Genomic DNA, 22,502 nt, shown 5'->3' on the forward strand with positions numbered 1-22,502 from the left:
AGAGGATGCTGTGGAGGAACTCAATCGACTACGCTCTTCACATGGCACCACCTTGCGAATGTCCGCAGTGTGGAACGAAGTGAGGTGTCACTTCATGGTTGTCATACCAAAGCTGTATGAACCAAGTCTCCCGCGACTCAGCACCACCTCGCACTGGTTACATTTCACCAGGTTCGCACGTGCTTTTGGTACGTTCCCATAAACGGAAAACAACCGCCACACCCACGACTCCCGGCGAGTGCTCCTAGTGCCGAGTTCCTCCACTTCATTCTCTTCATCCTCTTTTTCCTCGCTCTCTACATCCTCACCCATATATCTCTCTGCAGGCCCTTGGGGAGGTGGTGGTGGTGGCGCGTTTGGGGGCGGGGGGTTGCAGAGGCTAATGAACCGACAGCAGCCATGGAAGCCATACCGATTAGTTTCCTTTTGGTCACTACAGCAATAAAGGCAGTACACCTCAATCTGCTATAGTTAGAAGGACAATGAAGATGCGCTCGGGGGTGTGGCCATTTGTAGAGGTGGAGGGGTGTGCCTCGTGACCGTCTTCATCACTGCAAAGCGGTACAAAAATTTTACACACCAAGTCTTCAGGTCATCTATTGTCTGGGATATGTGAAATTATATTTTTACACTCTACAATACTTTGCCTTTTGTCTACAAGTTCTTTTGGACTGTTGCGGAAGCACACAAACTGCGCAAATTAGTCCACACGCTCAGCGTGGGTGCGGTCACATGATGACGTCCTGAACACATCCGCGCCAGAAATGGAAGTCCGCTGGACAGCAAATGCAGAGTACCAAACAGTGTTCGGGTTCTCAAACTAATTCAAAGTGCGACACAAGTGAGACGGACAGTTGGGGACAGGCGCGATGTTCGCTATACTTACGATGTACTGCGCATGTGCATACATGATATGTTCACTGTACGGACAGTTCCACTGTCCTTAGGACAACTCCATTTTGTTTGCCTAGGAACTTGCCGGCCACCGCGCCTGTTCTACGGACGGCACCATTGGCTGCACAGGTATACTGTCCTTCACACACTCCCATTTTGCTCATTTACAGCCATCCCGGACATCTGGTGTGTTCTACGAACATGTTTCATCTCGTTTACAAGCGGTACGGTGAGGTATAACGTACTTAGGACGCCCCTTTCTGTTTATGTACGCACATCTTCAACAGATGGTGCGGTCAAACATGAAGTCCATCTTACTTGACATTAGTAAGGGTAGGTGTACTGCCTTTACAGCAGCCACATTCCATTCCTTACGGATAGGTCGAGCAGGCGCGCTGGTCGCGAACATTGTACGTTTTTTCAAAAAAAATGTTTTTACTCACACTCTTTCACTACAGCTACTGTACAAAAACATTCCAAACACACACACACAAACACTTCAATCCAAAGAGGGAAGGGAACACTGACACAAATATGGGGGAATTAGGATTCAACACGGCAGGTTATTAGGAGAAGAGTTCTGAGGGGAAGAAGGGATGGATATTTTGTCAAAACGTCTATTTTCCTCTTCAAGGTTTGGGGAAGGTTCACTACGGAATGGAGAAGCGGGGCAGGTACAGGTGGGGCAATGGTAACAAACTTTTCCTCTCACACAGTCCTCCACAAACTCCTGTAAACTTTTAAAATTCTCGTTCAATATGTCCATTTTCTGCTCAATCCTTTTTATCCTATCTTCAGTGATGTCATCAATGATGTTTGTGATGTCATCTTTGATGTCCTGGGTGTTAGTCTTAGCAATGCGCGTATATGGTGCGAGTTATGGTTTCTTAGTTTACCATAATGGGGGAATGAGCAGTGTTTTTTGGTTTCGCTGTGAAGTATAACATTCCTTTAACAAAGTTTTTTTACTGAATGTACATATATATATATATGGCAGGGAACGAAAACAAAGGGACTGAACATGTGATTTTGTCAGTGATGTCATCAGTGACATAGTGACATTTGAGATGACATCTTTCATGGTCTGGGTGTTAGTGTTAGCAGTGCACAGGGGCGGTGGCAGGTTTGGGGGCTTAGGTTACCATAACTGTCGAATTTCAGGGGTTTTTCGGTTTTAATGTCAACCATAAAGGGGAGGTTTAAATTATTTTTTTAGTGAACTGCACAGGTTTTTGGTAGGGCAACTTAACCATAACGTCCCCTCAACAAAGTTTTTTTTGTAGTATATATATTTATATATTAGCTCACACAATAAAATGCATGGATTATTAAGGCTGTATAGTATGGGTTTACATAAATGCATTTTCAAACACCTATTCCAGGAGTACTTTCATTTGATGCAGAGAGAACAGAGAAGCTTTGCGATCCTAAAAATTGTAATTTCAGCAGAACCCTTTCCCCCTGAGTCAAGATGACAAGAATTACGTTCAGGGTAAAGGAGATGGATTAAGATGGGTGCCCAGTTATACAAATGAAAGCACTAATTCCTTCCTCATTTACAATCATTTCAAGACAGGTGTCATTTTTCAGCTAAATGAAATCCTTCTGAAAGGGAAGTGGCTGATAGATTTGCAATACCTCTTGTGACGATTCACGGGTTATTGTCACTTCTCTCCAGGGGGGAGCTCTTCCCTATGAGGCTAGGGAGATGAGGCCGCTACCCAATAGTCCCCCTAAGGGTGGTAAAAAGCGGGAGGACCTCATAGAGAGAGACTCCCCTCATGCGGATAAGTATTCCTGTCTCCTGAAAGACGTCCCTAAACCCTGTTCCCAGAAGCCGAGGGCATATTGACTCCTTCCCAAACCTAAAACTACGAATGTATGTTATTGTGAATCTCTACTATTGCATCTGCAAAACCAGGTAGGACTGAAATGAAGAAGAACCAAGGAAACATACAGAAAAACAGTAGAAGGGAGCCACTAGGAGGCATGACATTTAACCTCAAAGGCTTGCATAACAAACCTTGACGATAGGATGCGGCGGGCCGAGGCGTATGAAGAAAAGACAGAGGAAGAGCTAGAGGTGTTCAGGAACAGGAAGAGCAGCGAGGAAAGCTGCCATCTGACCTGCAGGGCCTGGGAAATTCAAACCCAGACTTGCCGAAGTATCGAGAGACAGTCGGTCTCTAAGGAAGAGGCTGAAAGGAACTACGCGAGCCGAACGGAACCCGACTTGCTGCAGAAGCGGAAGAGGTGGCATGGCCTCTCTGAGGCCTCTCTGAGGTCGACCGGGCAGTCCATAATACATTCTGAGCATGCCGCAGCAACAGCTCCATGGCGCCACACAGATCAGAGAGGGGGAAAGCAGGAAGATGCGCTGAATGCATACAGAAGTAACAGCCACCTGAGTCAAGTATTCTTTGGGAGTGATCTACCTCGTCCCAATAGTGATACCCAAAGAACCAAGAGTCAAGTATTCCTCAGGAGGCATCTCCCTCATCATATTAGTAATACACAGAGCTTCAAAAGTCAAGTATTCCTCAGGGGTGATCTCCTTCATCACAGTAGTGATATACTGAGTGTCAAGAGTCAAGTATTCCTCAGGAGTGATCTCCCTCCACACAGTAGTGGTGCACAGAGCTTCAAGAGTTAACTATCCCTATGGAGTAATCTCCCTCATCACAGTAGTGACACTCAGAAAACCAAGAACCAAGTATTCCTCGATAGCAATCTCCCTGGTCCTAATGGTGGCATGAGAAACCTTAAATCTCAAGAGTGCCTCTGGAGTGAACTGCCTCATCACAGTGGGAAACTCAGCATATGTGAAAGATACCAAAAGAACCAAGAACTGTCAGGGAGTAATCTCCCCAATAGCCAAGATATAAAACGTCCTGACAAATCTCCAGCAATAAGAAGAAGTGATGATAAAGTCTTAACTCTGTTGTTCACAAACGCTTGTGAGGAACTAAAGAGACTTCTAAAGACTTGTCCAAAGGACTATCAAGGAACAGTCTCCACACATCTTCCAGTAGAACAGGAGAAGGTAGTAATTCTCATTGTCTAAGCATACTTGGTCAATCAGACCATATTGCAAAGAGACTATTATTGAGTCAATTCAAGGTTGGATTTTATCACCAGGAGAAGGACGCCATTCTCACGGTGGCTTGCATTATAAGTCAATTGAACCCTTTTCTTCTTGGTTTATTTGTTAGTGATAGGGATAGAGTAGTAGGTTTGGACAGAGGACAGTATTTTGGTTTCTTTTGACTCACATTCTGACAAGCACCCAAGTTATCCTGTGTTGAGGTAGAGAAAACCCCTCTAGAACTAGAGAGAGTTAAGTTGTCCTCCGTATTTGAATTAAAGTCTATAGCCAAAAATATACCACCTTGTCACCCTCCTTACTCCATCACGCCAAACTCTCCACTTCAGGGAGGACAGAGTATCAGAAGTAGCACTGGATTTGGTGGAACTGAGGTCTGCATATTCACATAACCTCCTATTAGCCTTTAGTCTCATGGGCATTCGCAATGATCCTAAAGCCAGTATTACCTTTGCTAAGGAGCTCATAACGTTCATCTGTCTACAGGATAGTCTAACAAGGATACTGATGAAGCAAACCAACTTCACTCTTTGTGATTTAGGTTTCCCAAAAGGAACATAGTCTGTTTATTTTCACTTCAATGCAAGGAAACAACGCAACAGAGCATCCCATCTGTTAAAGTGAACCCTGAACAAGGAAAGAAGTCCACTGTTTATATCTTTTAGCGCTTTTGGAATAAACTAACAAACAGTTAATTACTTTAGAGATGTTTTTGTTCCCACGTCTTTGCAAACTTGACTCTTATTAGGAGAGAAAAACATACTCCCCATTATACATCCTCGCTCTAAGTATTCATGTACTGAAACTTCATATGGTCATATGTTATAAATGTAAGGAACTCATGGTGGCAACAGTAAAGACAGACACAAGTGATCACAGTTCAAGGGTGTTTATTGAACTTTATAATGGGTGAGATAAATGCCATGTCTAAACCTAAATCTAAGATGGGAGCAAGCTACGACCATCAAATAATGATAAGGCAGTCCTAGTGGTGTCTTGTCAAATAAATATGGCCTATACTAAAAAACATACTGCCAATCCTTACTACTAATTTACAAAAAGAGTGTGGGATAATGTTCACCAGAAAATAAAGAAGTGTTCTCAAAATGATAAGTTAGGATGGTATGGCTAGGTCTCACTTCCCCACGTTTGAGGCACGGGACAAGGTGGGACTCTCAAGCACAGCACACTCCTGGGCCTCGCCAGCACGTGGTTCACGGATCAGTTCAACGATATCAAAACCCCTTGAGAGGCTAAGTTTATTTCCTGCAACAGTCTCTTGCCTTAGAAGGTTTGCTGATTCAAAGTAACAAACAAAAGTCATCTCTGTGTTCTTGCACCTTGGGTGATTGTTCTTCATCCCAATTTCACAATGACAAACAGGCAAAAGTTCTCTCGGGTTTCTTTCACTTTGGGCAATTGCTCTTCACCCCAAGGATCTCCCTCCGCTGGGCTTGGGTCCTCCTTGGTTCACTGCAGCCTTTCAGATATCGCTCATAATCTTTAGGAGCCTTAATGTCCATTTAGCCAAACAACAAGGTGACACGCTTGTTGATACACTGTTCTCAAGTGTATTATTCTTCACCCCCTTTTGTAGAATGGAAAACAAATAAACAAACAAAAAGGTCTTTGGAAAATTGCTTTGCAACCCTGGCATCTCCCTCTGCCAGGCTTGGATACTTCTTGCGCAATTGGACCTCCCTCTGTCTTGTTCACTACAGCCCTTCTTCAACACAGTTAATGTATTCCTAATACAGTTCATGTATCACTCTGTTTTATCAGAAAGCAGGGTTTTTTTCTCTTTAGCTTTCTTTCGGCATCCCTCTGTCGGGTTCACACTTGCCAACTATCACAGTTCACCATCGAAGTGGAAAGAGGAGTTCCCTTCCCCTAGCTTTCCACTGGAAATGGGTCAGAGACTTTCGTTTGTACAAGGGATTTGACGTGAGCCTTGTAGGAGGGATTAAGCAAGGATTAAGCCCTTGATGGTGGAAAAGCAAGGACAAACACCTTCACAGAGGATTCCACACGCTTAGAACTTCGAGCGCCAGTCTTGATAAAGAAATAAGCTTTAACACAAGCAATGCTGAAACTATAATAGTGACGACCTCCAGACTTAAGCATCTTACGCGCATAGCCACGTGATAAACCAACTCGCCCTACACCAGGGAATTGACTCCTAATCATCCACCAACTTCTGATAAAGGATCAAGTGGAAGGAAACTATCTTCCCTTAAGAAAATCGCCCAACTACTGTGGACCCTTTTCCTCATCCGCCAAGGGAGCATCTACACTAGGAAGTTCAGCTACTTCACTTGCAATGAATGAATCTTCATACAAAGAAGATCCCAGACCAATTGCTTATCAACTCTGATACTGATTATGACCACTCCTGAAGGAAGTCCTATCAATTGTTAAGATGACTGAAACATGTTGAGTTTACAATTTAGAAGTAACACTATCTTGTGTAAAAGTATTTAGAGATCCATAAAGATCAGAAATCTAACTCAAAAGGATTCATAGCAGAGGTTTGAATATAGATTAATGTATTAGCACATAGTTATATCTTTTAGAATTGTTTGAATGAATTTTGTCATTGTTACATTTGTGTATCTTTTAGAGTGTCTGAAAATGTATTTTATATGTACAGTGTCTCTCCATTTAATTAGATGTTTTTACCTTGAAACCCTTAATAAAATGTATATTTTTGTTTAAATGGATATAGTTATTTGAAAAGGGAGCAGCTGATGACATTTTTCCATTCTCCTACTTTTCTCTATATTTGAAAGTCTTCTCTTCCCAAAACCAAGGTAGGAGTCCACCTCGCTTCGAGAGTGGATATTTGGGATCTCCCCACCTGTTTTTTGCTTGTAGGGCCAGTCTGACGCCTCACTCTACTCTTTCCTAGGGCCTTCTGGTTGCTGTAGTTTCACGATTGTTGCACGAGTTTCATGATAGTTGCACTTGCATGATCTTAATGATACTAGGCCTAGTATAATAGTTTGTCTTGTTCTCCCCCGTTTTCCTCTCCCTGCTTGGTTGTGCCTTGAAACACATGTGTATAGGCGCATTATAAATAACCTATCAATCAATCAAAAACAGGTCCCGGTCAGAGTCTTTCGAATGAGCGCCGACGTGGGGCTGGACCCCTCTGCAGCTGGACCTCAACTGTGTTTTCTTTAAAGTTCAAACATACACACAAGTGCATTCTTCTTGCGTTCAAAATGTTGCTACTCGCAACCTTGGGTTTAACACAGTTTGGTTTGATATCAGCTTCCTCTGACTCACCGGCTGTGCTGAGCCCATTAGCTTCTTTGTTCTCTAGAGTCAAGGATGGTACCACGGTAGCCAGCTTGCCTCTCCACCTGTGTTATCAATGCAGGAGGCCCCCGTGTAACATTGACATATGTTGCTCCGCACGAGAGCTGTAACTCCCGGTCTTACGATTTCCCTTCTGGAGGTTTTGCGGGTCCGAGTTGAAAAGGGCAAGGGCAATTCCCCCTTTGTCATCCTTCCAGGTCTCAACGCTTTTCTTCTCCCTTTGTACTGATGGTTTGGTGTAGTTGTCTCCTCTAGCATTTGGCCTTGCTCGAAATGTGCTTTCGTGCTCTGTCTTTTATCCCTGTGGCGAAGGTAAAGGGCCGTCAGGTGTGCGTGGTTATTGTCAATTGCCTGACTCTGCCAGACCCGAGTGTTGGGACATGTCAGGTAAACAGCTCTGGTGTTAGTCTGTTACCATGTAAGAAAGTGTTTGTGTGGGGGAAAGGGAGGGGTTAGAGTTTTTAAATATCGTAAAGGGTAGGATGGGGAAAAGGTGTTACAGGGGAGGGAGGATACCGTGTCTAAACCCTCAGTGTCCCACTTCCACTCCCTGAAGACCCTTCGTCCAGATGATCATCCCCCACTGGTCCACCCCCAGGAACTGGATCCAATAGCTATGGTCGTGTCCTGGCCACCTGGACTACAGCTCCCCGGAGACTAGTAAGTGAGACACCTTTGGGTTTCTCACATAAATCACTCTTCGCTCTGTCTCCTTGCAGTGCCTTATGGTCCCTGCACATCTATTCAGACTGCTTTTTGGGCTTTGCCACATCTCAGCGCTAACAAACATGGCTCCTTGTATTGCTGTTCATACGACATTTGCTTCAACAGTCCTTCCTTTGGTGCTTCGAGGGCAGCCATAAATTGTAATTCACATTTCATGACCTCGGATTTCAACATTTACAAAGTTGTTCTTCTGTCCCTAACTGGGTCAAAGTGAACTGACTTTTATTGCTTTGACGCTGCCAAAACATAGTTTTGCTAATATAATTGCAAATATTTAGAATTATTAATTTCAAAATCTCGTATTCAATACCAGGATAATTAATTTTATTATCATGGAATCTTCTAATATCTACTTATTCATGGCACTGATTCTGACAACATTAATACAGCACAAAAAATGAAAAATAACATTATTAGTAACAAAGTGACCCGCAGGGAATGTTGAGGCTGACCAAGGACGTTAGCTGCAAGACACAGTATATCATTGAGTGTACAAAGGGTGACAGTTCCGTATGCTCTCATGAAAGTGTGTTTCCCTGACTCACATGTGGTCTCCAGCACATTTGTCTCTTTTACTAGGTCCGAAATCCTCTCTGTTTGTGACAGGTGCTCAAGATAATTGTGGACACATTGGGGTACCAGGCTGGTCTGAGTAATTGGGATGTCATAGTTTATACCTATACATATTTGTCATCGGCCAATACATGGTGTGTTCACTGAATCGGGCGATCAGTGTGAACTGAATGTCATGTGTAAGGCTATCATTTACCCATATACACTCACACTAAATAATTTAATAATTTCTTTCCATCTAAGGAGGAACCTCTTCCTAGTTCTTCCGAGCATACCTTATCACCAACTATTGCTATCTGACTAAGACTAAGTTTAACCAACTCACAATATGAGGGTGCACTGCTGAATGAATTATATACAGTACATACTTGCTTATATCTTTCAAACCACCATAACTTCGAAAAAACGTCTGGTGCAACTGGTTAATGTCCCCGGCGAACAAAACTAACATAACAATGTACCACAAGGCCCAATTATCCAATGAGTAACCCACATACACTCTATTAGGGAAGTTCCCTAATAATCTAAATGCATTCAAATTGTTCAATAAGAATATCAAATCAGATCTTCGCAGAACTCTTACATTTTCATGAAGATATTGACTCCAATGACATATAGGACATATACACAACATTGCTGCAAATGATAGATGTACATTTTCAATTAGAAACAGTATAGTACTGTTGCATATAGACTGCACCACGGATAAATTACAAGGCAAACAAATTGACAGCCCTCAGTTGTCACACAGAAAGAGTGCGTTCACAAACCTCCCAATTAGAGTGCATCGGGGTTACTCATTGGATAAATGGGTCTTGTGGTAAATTGTTAGGACTAAGATCACTCATACATTGCAACTGTGGAGATTCAATTGGTCAGAACTCCTATAGGTTCTCTACTCCAAACCGGACATCAGGCGTTATCCCTGGGGCAGGGAGTCTTTTAAATGTGCAGTAAATGACCCAATGCCGCAGGCATCTTGCCCAGGGGCCTGGCAGTATTTGTTAAGTAGGGGCGCACACCGCTTGAACTGGCCTGTAAACTTGGAATGAGCACTGTGAGAGCTCGTGCTTCAGAGTATTTCCTGAGGGATCGCCATAGCCGCAGATCAAGCGGTATTGAAGCCTGTGGCTGGTTTTCATAGTCGATATTATCATGGATAGTTTGCAGTTGGTTGTTCAGAAAGTCCTGCACTTCTGAGCACGCATGTCCCATTCAATATATTCACCAGCAAACGTGTTATTCAGAACCAAGTGCATTAGCAGGTCTTTGGTCATTGTACCGGGCTCACAGATAACGTGCAGTTCACTGAGACTTGCTTCAACATTAGTCTATTGTGCCCTGGTAACAAGGTACGTTGCCTTTTCTAATTGTCTCTTTTACTAAATGACTAGAAGCGCCATTTGAACAATTGAGAAAAGGAAATTATTATCTATTATATGGAATCTTAATACATTGAAACCAGATTGCAGAAGAGCTTGGTCAAGATGTCTGCTCACTCTTGCTAACATGCAGTGTTGCTTCCAAGCAGTGCCTCTTAGTTCACGGAACCAGATCTGAAAGAGCTCTGCATTTGGACAGTATTGCTTCAGACCTAGAAGAGATGAGGACGTTTTGTAATCTGTGGCCTTGGCAGTTCCATACCGAAGATTTCACTCAATCCATTTGCACCTACTCAGAAATCTTTTATTTGTTTTCTTCGAATTGGTTAGGTAAGTAGGTAAATGTTAAAACATAGATGGGGTGGGGTAAGGGGATAGGATAAGGTTGGGGGAAATGGGGGCGGGGGTCTCAACCACATAGTAAAAAAATTGAGGATTTCTCCTTTAGCTGAAGTGGATTCTGTGAAATCACAGACATTTTTACATCAAGGAGATTCGGTTGAATCAAAATCCATCGAATTGTATTGCCTTTTTTTTAATCCATTTGGCCGGAGGGAAACCCCCTGCAGCACCCGCCTTCTCCCCCTCCCCCAATAATGTATTACAGTTGTATTGTGATGTCAATATTCTTGCTGATTGAGCTAGCACGGCGGATTTCCAGGTACCACTGGAGCACTTACCTGAAGCTGTGACTAGCTTTTCAGATTCCTTTCTTTTAAAATACATTTCTGTAACACGTTAAGGATTTTAATTGAAAAGGAACTGTTTACGGTAGTGGGTGAGGCTCGCATAGTCAGGTGCGCATTTGCAAGAGTCAACCCAGCCGCTGCAGACAGGCGAACAGAGGAAAAAACAAATGTCTTATGGGCGTCATCTGTTCTCTTGTGTGTAAAAGCCGTTATTTAAAAGAAGAAATTAATTCATTGTAATAACATTGTAAACTGCCTCTTTTTGAAAAATGTACATTGTTTATTTCTAATGATCAGTTCCAGTTTATGCTGTAGTCATTCTAAACATGTCACACCTGTCCTACTGAGCAAATCACATGACCAAAAACTAGAATAACCATTTAAACTACTTTCTGATAGGAGACTATCATTCTCAGAGGCGCTGTCTGGTGCACTCCCATTGTACTACTCCAAAAGAATCCTATGAGAAATGTAAAGAAGACAAATAGCACCAGTGAGGGTTCCAGCCTACTTTGCATAAAATCAAAGACTATTTTGGAAACATAAGAATGACCACAGAGCTTTATATGTGATGAATATGTCTGTGTTAAAAGGGCTGTATGCTTGAATCACTAAGTATTGGGCTGGGTGCTCATTTAACTTTTCACAAAACTCATTCTAACATTAAAATGTTTGCAACATTAAAACGGAATCAGCGATTGGAAGCGAAGATAAAATGGATGCAACCGTCGTCCCGATATAATGTTTTCTGTCCCTGCACAGAATTTTAGCTGGGCCTCAGGGTTACGATGGCTGCACACATGCTCAGTTCTCAATGCCCAGATATTCCAAGAGACTTGTAGAACAAGGATGTTTATTTTGTACACTGCTGAAGCAAAACACGGTAGAGCAAAAATCTGTCTGCATATTATCACTATTTCACACCACAAAATGGCTTTTATTTATACCGAAATAAACTGCTAACATGTTTTAACACAATGCAAGCTGCATATTACTGTTGTTTTTCTCCAGCTAAACAGATGGTTCATTGATTATATGTAGCAACAACTGGAAGCTCTCTTGCATTGGGTAAGCAAAGACCAAGTATTAAAGGGGATGACGGTGTAGCGAGGTATTATAGTGAATAGAATGCCTCCTGGTGTAAGTAAAAAGGATATTGCAAGTCACCTTGCAGTTCTGTGACCTTATAAAGTAACTGTCTTCAGCCTCATTCCCCGGTGACTTGAAGTACCCTTATGGCCTACTGTAGGGTGTACTTAAACACACATGCAATGCATGACTCAATATTGCATTTTTCTATCAATAATACATGATGTATTTGTTTAATAAGTGAGGTCTGTAATGATAATTTGGAATGCATGTGTGTTTTTAATAACATTGAACAACACCACCAATAACCATCACTCATGGTGCCCAGTCTCATCCTGTTTCCTCTTCTCCTTTCTTAGATAGATGACCGCATGTGCATTATTCAGATTCACAGATAATGAATATGGTAACTTTAACAAAAGCCTGCAGACACTTTTTGTATAACAGTGTACTTTAGCCTTGGGTGGCTCTCCTCTACAACATCGAGGGCCTCGCTGGCACACATCTTCAGGCGCAGAGTGCTCTCGAAACTCTATGCCAGCAAATGTTACCTCACAAGTCCCTGATTCATGAAAGGGAATGTAAGGGTGCTGGTGTAATTACACCTCAGCTAGCGCCTTCATGCATATTGCAGTGTTCGTGAGGTTCCAGACTTTAGAGTATACACTGGATCCCTGACCCAATGTGGGTGAGAGGCTGGAATCAGCTCTCTATCCATGTGGGTTTAGTGAGCACCTTTGTAATGGTTCCATCACTGCAAATTCAGTTTTTACATTTCTCCCTCTGTGTGGGAGGTGGAAAGTAAAAAAGAAAACAGAAACCCTGTGCAAAGCATGAGCATTTCTATGTCGGGCAGATCAATGATGCCACGCGTCTAAGAAGATCTCTGGCAGCATTGTGATTTGTTTTGTGCCCTGCCTTCTACAGTACAGGTTGAAAGAACAGCAGAGCAGACCGAAGTGCGTCCCCATTGTCAATGGGATGTGCTTTCTTCTGTGGCTTACACAAGAAGGTTACAAACGTGTTTTTGGATTTAGAATCGTAGTCTGTGATGGCATGGCAGTTTGTGGATAGCACGTTGTAGTGTAGCTATAAGGTGGCACTAAATGTCAACTATAAGCCAAAACTATTGCATTGGAGTGCGGATAGTAGGGAGATGGGATGCGAGGAGCGACACACTGCTTGTGGGCATAGTTTGGCTTTTTACACGCCCATTGACCACCCATAGACATGCTAATCCTTATGGCCATTCCCACCCACTACCTGCCACTACCCACCCAAAACGCTTCCTAAGAGCTCTTTAAGCTAGCTCTATCATGTAGTAACATCGCACGTTGTGCTAGGTAGGTATGCCAATGTTATTTCTAAGGAGTCTTCTGAGAGTCAATGGCTTAAATTAGCTACCGGGGTAATAAAAATGTCTCAACCAAGTGTGTGCGTTCAACCACTTGATGTATGTGTGCGCTCACATCTGTTCCTTGCACTGAAGTCCTGTTAAACAAGCACTAAATTCATATGCGGAAGTACTCACGCCATTTTCCAGCTGTGGACATTTTAGGAGTACCATTCTGGCAGTGCATGTCAAAATCCTATTCCATTGTTACTTAAAAGGCAAAACTTTTGGCGTTGCCAATGCTTGCTTGAAAGCGATCCATTTATGAAATGCTGACATGCCCAAGAACATACACGTTTGCGAGCAGAGTTACTACAATATTTCTGCCTCTCAGTTTCATTGACATTGGAAAAGCCGGATCTACATAGAGAGTGTCCTCTGTTACATACCATTTTCCTCTGATGAGCCACCTTCTTCAGACATGGCTTCCCCAATAGCATACACCAGTTATCATTGGAGTAGTTGCCTGGTCTGACACATTACACTCCAGCGATGGGCGAGGTCCCCCTGCATCAGCTGGAATGGGAGCAAACATAATTTGTCATTTCTGAACTACATCCTACTCAACAGAGGTTGTAGTGCAATCCCACCTTTACCACATCAGTTGCTAAACATTCACTGGGTAATATCACACACATACAAACATTATCTATTCCATTCAGGAGATGCTATTCCAGTCCTGGTTTTAACTTTCCGTTCTGAAGCCTAGAGTACTAGATTTATAAGGGGCAACTCCAGGACTACAAGTTCCAGAATGCAAAGTTAAAACCAGGACTGGACTAACATCTCCCAATGGAATGGATAATGTTGGGATGTATTATTACCAGAACTCAGGATTCTTCAATTGCTCGTAAGTGGCACTATGTGGTAATGTAAACAATCATATTTGGAATTAATAAACATTCCATAAAGATTACACATCTCGTCAAAACTATTCATTTGTCATTCCACCTCTTTATCCGCACATTTTCATCATTAGAAAGATTACCCAACTAACATAGAGTGGACGTGGCCAATGTTCCAAATGTTGAGGTTTACTTTCAGAGGTGACGATTTACCAATAGATATTTACCCAATATGCTTTTTAAAAAAAATCTAAACTTTGTATTAAATAGTTCTAAGAAGACACAACATAGAAGCCATAATATCAGCAAGCTTTTGATTGTGTCCATAACATATTAGTATGGCGCCCTCGCCACTTTCATCTCCCAATAATCTCAGCCAGTGCTCTGTCCTCGGACATTTCATACAGCAAGTCAAGCAAGACGTGGCATTATGAAGTCCTTTCACAAAATCACCCTTTGACATGGTCGGACCGGAGCAGAACATTGTCTCGGGCACCAATGAAAAAGTAGGCCACAGTTGCAAATGGCAATTTATTCCTTTTGTGACAGGCTGTTTAAGTAGTACCCAAGGGGGAGGTTTTTCATAAGATGTGATGCAAATTGTGTATTTTAAAGAATATTCATTCAGTAACACTGGTCAAAACGACTAGCCTCTTGGTGAAGTAACATATTAAACTGCCCCACATGGGCCAAAAAAGTGTTCCACTTTGACCCAAAAAATTGCCGGACTCTAGCATTTAGCATTTTTGGTTCTGGCATTGCCCTCCCGGGCCTACCCCTTGACCAAACCTTCCCACTAGAAAATCAGCAGTCTCCCAACAGCATCCCTCCCCACCCCATGATCCTAACGGCATCACAATATTGCAACATCCCTTGGTCTTAAAAATGCTAGCAAGTTCAATGCACTTAGGCATGTCGGACATGCAAAGTCTTTGTTATGTAATTTCTCAAACTTTAAAAAAGGGTCCCAAACAGAGAAAAATAAGGACATCCCTCTATGCATGACATTGTTTTATTGACTCTGATCAATCACATGTTTACCCACCATGGAGTTCAGAAATTGGTGCTGACCTCTAGAGACGATCTATTAGCAGTCGGGTGGCTAACAGTGCTCTTGATATTAGATCAATAGATCTTCTTGCTTGCGGGAAGGATCCCTTAACCAGTCTACCCCATAAACAAAACCCTCGGATCTCTAGGGGACCTAAGGCCTGTAATCACAATCTCCTTCCAGAGCTTGTCCAGCTTGGGGCATTTCCTCCATATGTGAAGACCCATACCTGTTCCACCATACACTTTCAGCACAGGCCTGTTTCTCTCTGAACAAAATCTCTCAATCCTGGAGGGACACAGTAACAAGGAGCCCATTCACAGATATCCAAGTTTCTCATTTTTCAGAAAGTCAGATTGTTTTATTATATATTCGGTCTCAAAACCCAATTCAAAATAAAGACTTAAAAAGCAGAGATGACCTATGCTCACTTAATCCAGTAAAGGTTTCACGTTATTTCCAACACCGTTTTTTTGCCATATTATAAAATATCATATGCCACAGAGATTGTCCTTCGCTTGGAGATGACAAACTCTACTTAGGGAGAAAAGAATACCAGTGTAGATGAGCACCACATATTCACATGCTTGTGCAGTTAAAATTCATTTCCAAATTTGGCTGATGAAACTGTCTTTAATTTATTGAAAAAGACATCACATGCACCAGCCCTGCAGAAGAAATAAATAATGACCTTAGAACTCAAATCTTGCTTTTCCAATGACATAAGTGCTGTAAATATTGTAGCCGCTAATACCGAAACAAAGGCAAATACCACACAAAGTGTTGTTTTGGATTCGCTAGACATGTCTGCACCAAAGGTCAGATACATTGTTTTAATGTCTGCTGGTAGAAACAGCTTCAAAGGCCAATCTCCAGAAACACACAACAATAAAGAAATGAAACTTCTCAGTACATAAATTATTACAATCCTATAATTATACCTATGTGGAATGGTAATACAGACATTCAAAACATTGCAAACAATTGAACTGCAGTTGCTAGATATGTCACAGCCTCACCAAAGCTTAGAAACATGAGTTGAAATATCTGCTGAATGACATTTCACCTGAAAAATCCCTTTCTCAAAACTGTACAGCTTTGATTTCAAAATGCTTTTAGATAGAAAATGCAGTCAGTACGAAGCTTTATATCATTTAACACAGTCTATTTCTCAGGGTAAACATTGGTCCAACTACATCTTGAAAAGGGGTACCAAGAAATTAAATATATAATCAAAGAAAATCCCAACAGCCAAGACATCTTGAAAATGAGTTTTAGTGACACATACTACCCAAACAGAAGTCCTTCTTTGAAAAGTAATTGTTCATATGGAATAGCACAATACTAGACATACAAAAGAAATGTCATATCAAATAAAACAACTAGCAGATGTCCAGTCTTAAATTGGGAAATAAGTGTAGTATGACTTTCAGAATTTTGTCTAGTTAACCATGTAAAACTATCCTTCAAATCTGTAGACCACAAAGAATTGTATTACATAGCTCTACTGCAGTTATTCAAATCTTGGAGAACAGAAAAATACATATTAGGGGACTATGATACATTTCAAGCTGCTTTTGAACCAAATGAAACTAGTCTGAAAAATGAGAAATGTAAACAATGCAAAAAAAATTAGAAGAGGAGCGTTATCAAGAAGACCAGATGGAAACAGAAACTGGTAAGTAAATTCCTAAAGGGATTGAACCATCTCTTGCAGGTAGTCAAGCCCACTCATTCAAACCGAAGTAGAAATAGCAATAGCCTAAGTGAAAACCACAATGCTACAATCCAAGCACACCGAAAAGATTTATCACTGCTGATATCACAGTTAAATGATATACAACTAACCTTTTGGAAGTTCCTAATGAGATTGAACATAGATTGCACCATGAGAACAAAACATGAAATTGAAACTTCTGCTTTTGCATATGTGGTGAACCAGAAGAAGGACTCGGACAACATTAGGCCATACTTAATAACGTTTATTTAAATAAACAGAAAAACGCCTAACTTGCCCAACAGCTATGAGGAAAATTCCCTGCCTAGCCAAACTAAAGGTAAGGGTGCACAGCATTTACAAAAAAAAAGTCTTCTGTCCGAATCCTAAACAACTGTCCGTACCACTTTAGAAAACAACTAACTAAAAGGAAAAAAAGGGAAGGCTTGCACACTGGTCTCAGTTTGGTCTTCTGTCTGGCCCGACTTGAAATTAACATGTTCTCAGTCTTAAGGTCCCTTTAGAACACCAGGATATAGTCTTTCCAGTCTTCACACAGACTGCCTTGTTATAAAATATAATTCTCTTCAATATGGGTTTCACTCTTCCCCTTTTCAAAGACAAAACGGTTGCTTTCCTTTTCTCCTGTTTTGTTTCAAATGACCAAATCCCTCCAGGATTACTTGACAAGACACTTAGCTCTCTCCCTTCTCCATGGCAGAGGGACTGCCCCGAAGTCCTGTAGTTCTCGGGGTCGTGTCTTGTGTACCAATTAGAGTATTTATCTTAGGTTGTTGGCTTGTTTGGGTATTGCAGAGTTCTGTGGTCTTATGCCCTTGGCAAGTCTTGCTGCTGAACCTTCACCTTCGTTTCACTTGGTTACGCAGTAGCCTTATCGGCTATTCCAGTCTCAATATATAATGTTCGTGTTCCTTTCACAATCTGTCAGTAGGGCCGTGAGCCCCTTAGCTCCTCTTAAGTTCATGCGCTTTTGGCAGCTATTGCAGCCGTAACATACAATGTTTGTATCTGTTTCACACTGTTTCCATGAGCCTGTGAGCCCGGTAGCTTCTCTTACATTTGCATGCTTTTGGTGGCTATTCTAGCTGTTACATACAGTGTTCGTAACCCTCTCACTCTGTTGTCCATGTCATCCAAAAATCGATAGTGTTCATGTTCCCGCCATTATCTCCTTCTGCGTAACATGTGCTTGTCTGGTGGAGCTCTGAGACCTGGGCTCCTCTCCTGTCTCTGGTCTCGGCGTCAGTTACTGAGCGCCTGTCGCACCAATGCTCTCCAGTGGTCACGCCATCAGAGGAGATGGTTGTATTCTCCCCTGACCAGAGCCTCCTGCTCGATCAAGTCACCCGCCATCCTGCCTCCAGCTAGCAAGTCTTCCCTTGTTCATTTATTTATTTTATTTATTGGGTATTTATAATGCACCTATACACAAAGTGTTTCAAGGTGCAACAAGACAAGTGTGGGGGAGAACAGGAATGACAACAAAAAACGGTCCTACTAGGCCTTGTGACATTCGGATTGTGCAAGTTCAGTAACAAGAAGTGCGGGGTAGTGAACAGTGCTGGTCTGGGCAGAAGGGCCCAAGGGTTAAGCGAGTGCCAAGGGAGGCCAGGTGGACAAAGCCAGGGGAATGCAGAGAGCTCAGGGGAAAGAAGGGCCACCCTCTAAGTGCGAGGAACAGGGCTGGAAGAGCTCAAGGGGTGCAGGCCCAGCCAGACTAGAGCAGGGGTGGAGCCCGGAAGGGCTAGTGCCAGATTGTGAGGGGGGGGGGAATCAGGGGAGACGAAGTGCAGGGGTGGACTGGTCAAGCAGGGCCTGGTGCCCTGTAAGAATCTGAACGAACCAGGCAGCCAGTCAAGAGGCAGAGGGGGACATTAACAGGGGAGGGGTAGAGGGAAAAATAAAAAGAAAAAGAGGGTCTTGAGAAGCTTTTGCAACTTAAGGAGATCTGTCTTAAGTCTGTGAGGGACAGGGGGGCCATTTCAGAAGGACAATCCAGGGGCACCTGCGGAGGAGAAAGATCTACCCCCTCCAACCCTCCACTCTCTGCCTGGAAAAGCATCTGATCTGAAGAGAGTTGGAGGTAGACGACCAAAGGGCTCTACCAGGAAGGTATTTAGGGAAGGAATGTTGAATGTAGCAGGGTCCCAGGCCCCGAAAGCCTTGTGGGTGATGCAGAGGGTCTCGAACCTGATCCTCGCAGCAACCGGGAGCCAGTGGAGAGATTTTAGGGCTGTAAAGATGTGATCCCTGGGCTTGAGGCCAAGGAAAAGTCTTGCAATCCTGCTCTGGATTAGTTGAAAGGGGCGAATGGAGGAGTTAGGCAGATTGAGAAAGAGGCTGTTGTAGAAGGCAGCCTGGAAAGGACCAAAGCACAAGAGACATCAAGTTTCTGGGGGAAGGTGAGGAAAGGGAGAATGCCTCTGAGGAGGTACAGCTGAAAGTGGGCCTTCCTGGCAAGGTCAGTGATGTGAGGAGAGAAGGAGAGAGAGGAGCCACCACTGGCTCCACCACCTGATGTGGCTCTGCCCCTCCAGGACATTGTTGCTGCAGAGGCTCCCATTTGCATAAACGTTGTTCTCCTCCCTCCCAGGGAGCCTCTCCTCCATTCACAGTCCATTCTCTCCTTATACATCATGGCATTCAGGCGACGTTCAACATTACCTGTAGCCAATAGACTTAAAGAAGGTTCTTTGTTAATTATGCTGGTAACAGGAAATGCCAAAGGATTTCCAACATACATATATGCAGAAAGGATGTTTTGGATTGGGAGTTCCTTGTGGGAATGAGAGTCCTTGTCCCCAAGAGGGTAGTGTGGCAAGTCAGAAGAAGGACAGACTCTTAGAGTGCATGATGGATTTTTATTTATCTAAAAGAAGATAGAAGGCTTACATTTCCCTATGACTATGGGGGGTCTCTGCCTACTTTACTAACTAATTTGCTTGTCAGTCTGTCATGAAGATCCAAAATGAAAACGTCTGCTGTCCAAAAGTACCCTAACTGACCGTACAACAGAATAAACTAACTTATAAGTGGGGAATGACTCCCTTATCCCTATGATACTGCTAGTACCAGTCTATAGAGTTCTTACCGTAGTAAGAATCCCTCACATAGTCTCTTTTGATATCTTTCGTCACTCTTCAAGGGCGACTTGTAGTTTTCCCTTATCCTTAGCGTTCCACTTTTTGTTTCTTATGTCAGAATACCAGTTTTCTCCAGGCCAATAAAGGGATTAAGGGGATTGTCGGGAGCGGCCAAGGTGAACTTGGTGCAGCATGACAATCACGGTCCTAGACAAGGTTCTTTCCTCCGTTTTTTGTTTCGGCTCCAGCTCCGGCTCCAGTTCGGCGTTCAGAAGGCATACAGTGGACGCAATTTCGACTGGGGGGCAAGGGTGCTGCTGTCCCAAGGGGGGGGGGGGCTGTGTCCAGCGATGGGGGCTATGTTCAGTGACCCCTATCCATCCTAGCACCCCCACTGCCCCAACAAATCAACACCTATGGAACTGCATCTGGAAGCCAGCTTGAAGCCGATAGTTGGTAGGGCCGCAGCGTGTTATTGCTATTTTATGTTAAACTTGTCTCCTTTTTATTAAATTTCGCTTAAGTCGATTGTAATAGAGCACTTGCTGCCCTACTGCTTACTGAGTTTTTGTGCATTTTGAAATCTCTAGGCAGCAGATTGCAGTAACTGTGGGGTCCCTTTGTGCTGGGTCCCTTGGAGCTGCACATGTTTCCATCGGCTCTGACCGGTGAGTCATCTACAAAATTGCAGAGTGTGGCAGCTTCCATTATAGTTTTAGTTTAGTTCCCCACCTGGGATGGCTATTACAGCTCCTTTTGTCTCCAACTACAACTTAGGAAGCCATAGCAAGATCGATGAGCAAAGCTCTCATGCAGTTGCTAATTCTACTGCTGACTTGGGCCATACAGCGGACCTGGTTGCCCCTTAGAACATGGATTCTAGCGTTTATGGGGTGCTTCCATCATTGAAAAAACAGGCTAAAATGACCACCTTTTGTTAGGTTGCTGAGACTGTGCCTATTCTTCCGTCCATGTCAACTGTGAAGGCAGGTTCTACTACTGTACCTTCTTGTTGCTAATGCCAATGATGCACCACAGGCATCAGTATTCAATCTTGCAACACAGGCTACTTCTAATCAGGCAGATTCAATTGTACTGTACAAATCCTTCTTAAGACTTTGTCGCGATCTGGGAGACGTTTCACGCTCTTTGGCAACATGTTGCCTGATGGCACTGAGACAGTTATGACCCAGCTACCTTCTACCCCCCACTTCTTCACTCAGAAAGCAACCCAAAAAAGCCTTGTAATGAGGATTATTTTACACCTAGAAATGCTGAGTTAAGGCAGGAATCTAATTGGCTGCCAAATCTTGACTCTTTGGGGCCAGTGTCGATCTCAGCCCTACACCTAGTTCTTGAATCTCTCTTATGATTGTATGACAACATTCAAGGTATTTTTCAGGATAACGGCTCTAAGTTAAGGGAAGTTGAACGCAAAGTGGTGCCTCTAATCATGCGCAATGTGAGGCCTGTCACAACCCCAGTCCTAGGTGGGCCTCAGTTGGATCTGTAAACTTTGTTAATTGTAGAAGAAAATATTTACCTGCAGGAGTTTTGTGTTGATAGTCGCACGCCTCTGTTGGATTGGCACACAAGGCTTATTGGCACTGTGATTCTGTTTGAGTCTCCTTTATTCTTATCATTCTGTGTTGGCCAGTATATTTGCTTGTCTTTGCTTTCTACGTGTCTCTTTACTTACGCCCAGCTCCTGCCACGGCAGTTCCTGTGAATACCTGTCTCAACTCAGATCAGCTTTGTATGTACCTTGTTTCTGTTATATGCTAGCATTGTCTCAGGAATCTCCCCTAATCTACAGTGCATACTCTGAGAGATAGCTTTTGCCCTGTGCTCTCCGGTCAGGCTCCTGACACTGGCCCAGATGGCAGTTTCGGGGATTAGCTCTTAGTCCGGCTTTCCTTAGGGTTCGGGTGATCTCATAAAGGTGACGAAGATGTTCTGGTCAACTACCATTATGGATCACAATATCATCTACGTAGGCCCCATAAAAGGAAGAATAAGGTTTTACTATTATGTCCATTTATCGTTGGAATTTAGCTGGGTCTCTGTGGAGGCCGAAGGGCAAATCCTTAAATTGAAACAGATCCTGTGGGTTCGAAAAGGCAGTCTTTTCTCAGTTATCAGGGTTCAGGGGTATTTGCCAATATCCTTTAGTTAAATCTACGGTTGATATATATTTGGCAGACCTTAATTTCTCTATGAGTTCATTAATCCTTGGCTTTGGACAGTGATCGAACAAGGATATTGAGTTCAGTTTTCTCGAAATCGCCAAGACTGGTTGGGTTTCGCTAATAAGACTGTAGGTGAACACCAAGGAATGTATTTATTTATTGTCCACTTGTTGTGCGCTAATACAGGAAGCAAATACTGTTTCAAAGCACCCACAGGGCAACAGGGAGGGGACAGAGGATGATGGACAATGAAATGACAGCAATGTTAAATAATTAAATGCAACAATATAAGAAGAGACGATGGGGAGGGGAAGACAAACCTACTATGCCTTGTGAGTGTTCCGTACGTGCAAATGCAGAGGAGAGATGGGTATGGGATAGGTTCTGTGGTCCTCATGGAGAGCAGGAGGTGAAGTGCTATGAAGA

General features: G+C 43.0%; 1 long non-coding RNA gene across 1 annotated transcript in view; it reads right to left on the bottom strand.

The window, feature by feature from the left end:
- LOC138491753 (uncharacterized) overlaps window positions 1–22,502 on the bottom strand; it is a 319,224-nt gene that overhangs the window by 145,680 nt on the left and 151,042 nt on the right. Inside the window, exon 2 of the long non-coding RNA XR_011276080.1 lies at window positions 13,560–13,686. This is a non-coding gene — a long non-coding RNA (uncharacterized lncRNA). The remainder of the gene's footprint in view (window positions 1–13,559; window positions 13,687–22,502) is intronic.

The sequence above is a fragment of the Ambystoma mexicanum genome, chromosome 10, assembly GCF_040938575.1.
Source record: "Ambystoma mexicanum isolate Mex_15411 chromosome 10, UKY_AmexF1_1, whole genome shotgun sequence".
In the NCBI taxonomy this organism is placed as follows: Eukaryota; Metazoa; Chordata; class Amphibia; order Caudata; family Ambystomatidae; genus Ambystoma; species Ambystoma mexicanum.